General features: G+C 37.0%; 1 protein-coding gene across 2 annotated transcripts in view; it reads right to left on the reverse strand.

Moving 5' to 3' along the window:
• Positions 1–6,053, reverse strand: part of LOC118733322 (D-2-hydroxyglutarate dehydrogenase, mitochondrial-like) — a 468,040-nt gene that overhangs the window by 89,724 nt on the left and 372,263 nt on the right. The gene's annotated exons all lie outside the window — the stretch shown is intronic.

Raw genomic sequence — 6,053 nt, forward strand, 5'->3', positions numbered from 1 at the left:
TTTTAAACAATTTGTCCCCTAAGGACAACTGTATTTGTACAAGTCCTAAATTGCCGGCTTCTCTTTCAAGCCTGGTAAAGAATTGTCCTAGGTCAATCTTATCCTCAACAATTAGGTTGCTTGTATCCAAAGTGCTACAAATTTTCTTTCCTTTTTTGAAATATAATTTCGGAGGAGTGAAAACGAGCTCGACATGTCTTTTTACTTCAAATTTATTTAGCGCTTCGTAAATTTTGGGGTTCTCTTTGTGACTTTCTTTATTTTCAGCATTACTGCTGGTCTGTTTCGCTGCTGATCTTGTTGTTATTTTTAATATTTTACTTGCTTCCACTGACATATCTTTTAAGTTTGTAATTGTTATGCGGGATAATGCGTCCGCAATATGATTTTCTTTTCCGGCTATATACTCCACTTCAAAATCGTACTCTTCTAAATCGAGTCTTACTCGTGTCAGCTTAGATGAAGGGCTCTTCATCGAGAATAGGTATGTTAAAGGACGATGGTCAGTTTTAACTAGAAATTTTCTGCCATAAACATATGGTCTGAAGAAGGTTATGGCCCAATGGATTGCGGCCAATTCTTTTTCTATTGTGGCTTTGTTGGTGTCACCTTTGGTGAAGGACCTAGAAGCGTAAGCAATTGGTAACTGTTTGCCATTATGTTCCTGACTAAGGACTGCCCCACAAGCGTACCCACTAGCGTCTGTTGTTATGCAGAATTCTTTAACGAAGTCTGGGTATTGCAAAAGTTTTGGACTAATTAATGCTTCCTTTAAATAGGCAAAAGCTTTTTGACATTCTTCTGTCCATTCGAAGGAAACATTCTTTTTGCAAAGCCTAGTTAATTTTCGTGAGTGTTCTGCGAAATTCGGTACGAATCTTCTGTAATAGTTGCAGAAAGCTACGAATTTCTTAACTTCATCCGCTGTTTTTGGTGTTGGGTAATTTTGAACTGTTTCAAATTAGCTCGGGTCGGGTAATATTCCCTTGTTTGTACATTTATGTCCTAAATAAGTTACTTCTTGGCTGAAAAATAGGCATTTATCTAGATGTAATTTTAGGTTGAATTTTCTGCAAGTGGAGAATACGTCTCTTAAATTTTTTAGCATGTGGTTTTCAGAACAACCTAATACAACTAAATCATCTATGTAGAGAAATGCTTGAGATGGCTTGAGGCCTGCAAATGCTAGGGTCATCATTCTTTGGAATGAATTCGGTGCTACTTTTAATCCGTAGGGTAGTCTTTTGAATCTATATGTGCCATTATCGGCTGTAAATGAGGTTATATCCCTGGAGTCGGGGTGTAATTCGATTTGATGAAAACCTGACATAAGGTCTAGGCATGAAAAATATTTTGCTCTTCCAAGTTGATCTAAGATATCGTCAATTCTTGGAAGTGGGAATTTGTCTGCTGCTAGCTTTTTATTTACCTGTCTGTAGTCTACCACTAATCTCCATCTTTTTTCTGTTTTACCTGGGAGTAATTTTTTAGGGACTAATAAGATTGGGCTATTATATTCCGATATGGAGGGTTCTATTATGTCATCTTCGATTAACTTATTTACTTGTTTGCTTATTTCTCCTTTTTGCGTTTGAGGCAATCTATAATTTTTTATGTAAACAGGAGTGTCATCCTTCATGTAACGGGTGATTTTTTAAGAGCTTGATAACTTTTTTTTAAAAAAAAACGCATAAAATTTGCAAAATCTCATCGGTTCTTTATTTGAAATGTTAGATTGGTCCATGACATTTACTTTTTGAAGATAATTTCATTTAAATGTTGACCGCGGCTGCGTCTTAGGTGGTCCATTCGGAAAGTCCAATTTTGGGCAACTTTTTCGAGCATTTCGGCCGGAATAGCCCGAATTTCTTCGGAAATGTTGTCTTCCAAAGCTGGAATAGTTGCTGGCTTATTTCTGTAGACTTTAGACTTGACGTAGCCCCACAAAAAATAGTCTAAAGGCGTCAAATCGCATGATCTTGGTGGCCAACTTACCGGTCCATTTCTTGAGATGAATTGTTCTCCGAAGTTTTCCCTCAAAATGGCCATAGAATCGCGAGCTGTGTGGCATGTAGCGCCATCTTGTTGAAACCACATGTCAACCAAGTTCAGTTCTTCCATTTTTGGCAACAAAAAGTTTGTTAGCATCGAACGATAGCGATCGCCATTCACCGTAACGTTGCGTCCAACAGCATCTTTGAAAAAATACGGTCCAATGATTCCACCAGCGTACAAACCACACCAAACAGTGCATTTTTCGGGATGCATGGGCAGTTCTTGAACGGCTTCTGGTTGCTCTTCACTCCAAATGCGGCAATTTTGCTTATTTACGAAGCCATTCAACCAGAAATGAGCCTCATCGCTGAACAAAATTTGTCGATAAAAAAGCGGATTTTCTGCCAACTTTTCTAGGGCCCATTCACTGAAAATTCGACGTTGTGGCAGATCGTTCGGCTTCAGTTCTTGCACGAGCTGTATTTTATACGGTTTTACACCAAGATCTTTGCGTAAAATCTTCCATGTGGTCGAATAACACAAACCCAATTGCTGCGAACGGCGACGAATCGACATTTCACGGTCTTCAGCAACACTCTCAGAAACAGACGCAATATTCTCTTCTGTACGCATTCGTGTGGTTGGTTTAATGTCCAATAAAGTAAACTGAGTGCGAAACTTGGTCACAATCGCATTAATTGTTTGCTCACTTGGTCGATTATGTAGACCATAAATCGGACGTAAAGCGCGAAACACATTTCGAACCGAACACTGATTTTGGTAATAAAATTCAATGATTTGCAAGCGTTGCTCGTTAGTAAGTCTATTCATGATGAAATTTCAAAGCATACTGAGCATCTTTCTCTTTGACACCATGTCTGAAATCCCACGTGATCTGTCAAATACTAATGCATGAAAATCCTAACCTCAAAAAAATCACCCGTTATAATTTTTGTTTGTAGAAATTATTAGAGGAAATTGGTTCTGTTTCTAGGGCAAATATGTCTATGAATTCTGTGCATAGTGTTGTTAGTTGAGAGTTAACAAATTGTGGAAAGTTTTTTGTTAATCTTTTTAATTTCTCTGTATCATTGCAATTTTTATCGTGTGTGGTTGTTTTAATTAGTGTGTAATCGTCTAAATTTTCGGTATTGATCTTGTAATTTTGAATAGTTGTGTTTTTATGTGTTGTGTTGATAATTCTAACAAAAGTTTGATCTTTATTTGTGATAGTGTTTGCTATGAAAATGCCTTCAGATAATTGTTGGTGTGGTATGAAGATGTTTTTTGTTATCGGTGTTTACTTTGACTTGTCTAATGACTTCAGATCTAGCAGGGATAGTAAGTGTGTTGACAGACAGACAATTTGTTATGTGCATTGTTATTGTTTGGGGGAAATCATATGGCCTTAGGATTAATTTATCCTCTGTTTTGCCATAATCTAAAATACAATTGTATTTCTTTATTAAATCTAGTCCTATTATTCCATCGCATGGGATTGGAAAGTCGTCTTCTACGACATGGAATTTATGGTAAATTAGAAGGTCATCACCTTTTAAATCCGCTTTAATTGTGCCTAATGTGCTAGTTATTCCTTGACCAATGCCCTTTAAATCTGTAATTTGTTCTTTATTAATTTTGTGAGTTTTACTAATTTGATGCATTTTTATAATGGAAATGTCTGCTCCCGTATCAATTAAAAAATTTGAAATCGAATTATTTAGGGATGTCCTTGTGGATATATAGCTGTTTAGATTTAGGTTCAGTACACATATTTTTCTTTCTATTAATTTTGAAGTGGAGCTTCCTGGTTTTCCGTCTGGGTGCAGCTGCGCACATTGCGGGTCTGGTTGTAGGATCTATTGCCGTTTTGGGTTTGTGATCCTCTTTGGTTATTATTATTATTGCTGTACGACCTCGAGTTATTGTTGTATCTCGGTTGTGGTCTGAATATCCGATTTTGGTAATTTCCATAGTTGTTACTTCGGTATCCTCCCCGGAAATTGTTCCTGTACTGACTCTGTTGTCGTACGTTCAAAATTGTATTCGAGCTGCCTGTTATTTCGGTACAGCTGTTGGTGAACTTAGAGATCGCATCGTTCATTGTTGTGAACGTTCCCGCTTGCATTATCATTTTAACATTATTGTTGGAGCTGTTTTTACACATTGCCTTGACGGCTGCCTGTGTAGAATATCTCGTTGCTAAGTCTGGGTTTAATCCATCCGAGATATATGCTCCTTCTAGTGATCTGGTAATTTTTTCTATTTCCGCTGTGTATTGGTTAGCAGTTTTACTACGTTGTTGAACGTTTAGAAGTTTAGCGGTTAAAACCTCTACCGATTCACCTTTTATCGCGTTTTTGAGTTTTGTTTTTATTTGTCCAATCGTGTTTTCATTACTGATGAAGTTTCTTGCCGTTCCTTTTAGCTTGGTCTTTATCATTGTTATTGCTAAAAGTTCGTGCTCATCCTTGATTTGATCAAGTATGTCGAGGGCATCTAAGAAGCTGTGTAAGTTTTCTGGCTTCCCATCAAACTCTGGGAGTACTGACGAGGCGGTTTTAATGAATTCGACTACTGTTTGTACCATTGTGACGTTTATGGTTGGGATGTTTACTTTTTTGGTGTCTTCCCCTTGACTTAAAGAGGGTGATGGAGTCCGGCTTCGGACGCGTTCTGACAGAAGTAAGTTAAAATCAACCTGGAGATTCTCCTCTAATGTGGTTGGTATTGTTACTTCTATATTGTGTCTAGCTAACGAATATACAAGTTTATCTCGTACTGCAATGAAAAATTGGTAAGCTTCCTTTTGGTGTTCTGTGGTAAGTATGCGATTTGCTACATTGATCACCTGTCTAATGTTATTAAGGGCTTCCAAGATTATGTTCAAATGTTTTACTATAGTTTCCGTGGTTATAGGAATACTCTTATTTATACATTTGTATGATTTACTAGCTTTAGTTTTTTCGTCAGTTAATGTGTCATGGATTTCTTTCCATTGATTCATTTCTGGTTTAAAACTTTTGGCATTTTTGAAAGTTGTTTCTTTTTATTGAGAGAGTTATACGCGTTGTTGTACATTGTTTAATTGTCTCAATTTGTTTTTAATGTAATTTTTTATCAAGATTACCATTGCGACAATTAAACATGTAGCTACGCATGCAAAAGCGGTCAACCACTTATCGGGAACTTCTTCCTTGTTTTCTACGATAGGATGTGGTTGATATTTAATTACTTTAGTTTCGTAGGTGTTTTCACCTGAGGTTTCTTTTCCTACTTCGTATCCTGCTATTCCTATTAATATGCCGTTTAGTGCAATTTTCCACCAAGTCATTTTTATGTTAATAATATTTTACGGTTGAAAAAAAAATGAATGAGAAAAACAATTTTCCTTTTTATTATTAGTTCTTGTTTTTTAATTTAATAAAAATTTTTTTTTTTGTATTTTTATTAGTTATAGCTGTCTTATTTGTGCTAACATTCTCCTTGTTTCTTCTTCCCTAGTTTTTGGATTTATGACGTCTACTAAGGTGGTTTCCCTGTTCATACTATAAATTTCCTAATGATCCTTTTGGTGGTTCTGCGTTGTTGTTGTTGCTGGGTTCCACCCATTTTTGTGCACATCTTTTAGTTTGGTTATCAACTTCTTCTTTTGTTGCCCGCGACTGATGTTAATTATTCGCTGTAGTTCTGCACATTCTTTTTGGTGCCTTCGCTTTCTACCTCCACGTTTTTTGGGTTTATGTTCGCAGCTTATTCGTTGCCTAAACTCTTGTAAGTTGGCTTTTTGGCGGTTTTGCCTTTGCCGGTATTCCTCTAGGGATATTGGTTTGGGTCCTATTACAATTTTTGTAGGGATGTATTTGGGGTATTCTTCTGCGTTTTTCGATCCTTCCGGAACGTATTCCTCTACCATAATGTTCTGGCATGGTCTAGATAGAGTTGGCAGGGTCTAGATTTGGGTTGGTAGGATCTAGATTTGAGCTGGCAGGATCTAGCTTTGAGCTGGCAGGATCTAGCTTTGAGCTGGCAGGATCTAGCTTTGAGCTGGCAGGATC

The sequence above is a fragment of the Rhagoletis pomonella genome, unplaced genomic scaffold (genome assembly GCF_013731165.1).
Source record: "Rhagoletis pomonella isolate Grant_MI unplaced genomic scaffold, Rhpom_1.0 Rhpom_scaffold_00002, whole genome shotgun sequence".
NCBI classification, from domain to species: Eukaryota; Metazoa; Arthropoda; class Insecta; order Diptera; family Tephritidae; genus Rhagoletis; species Rhagoletis pomonella.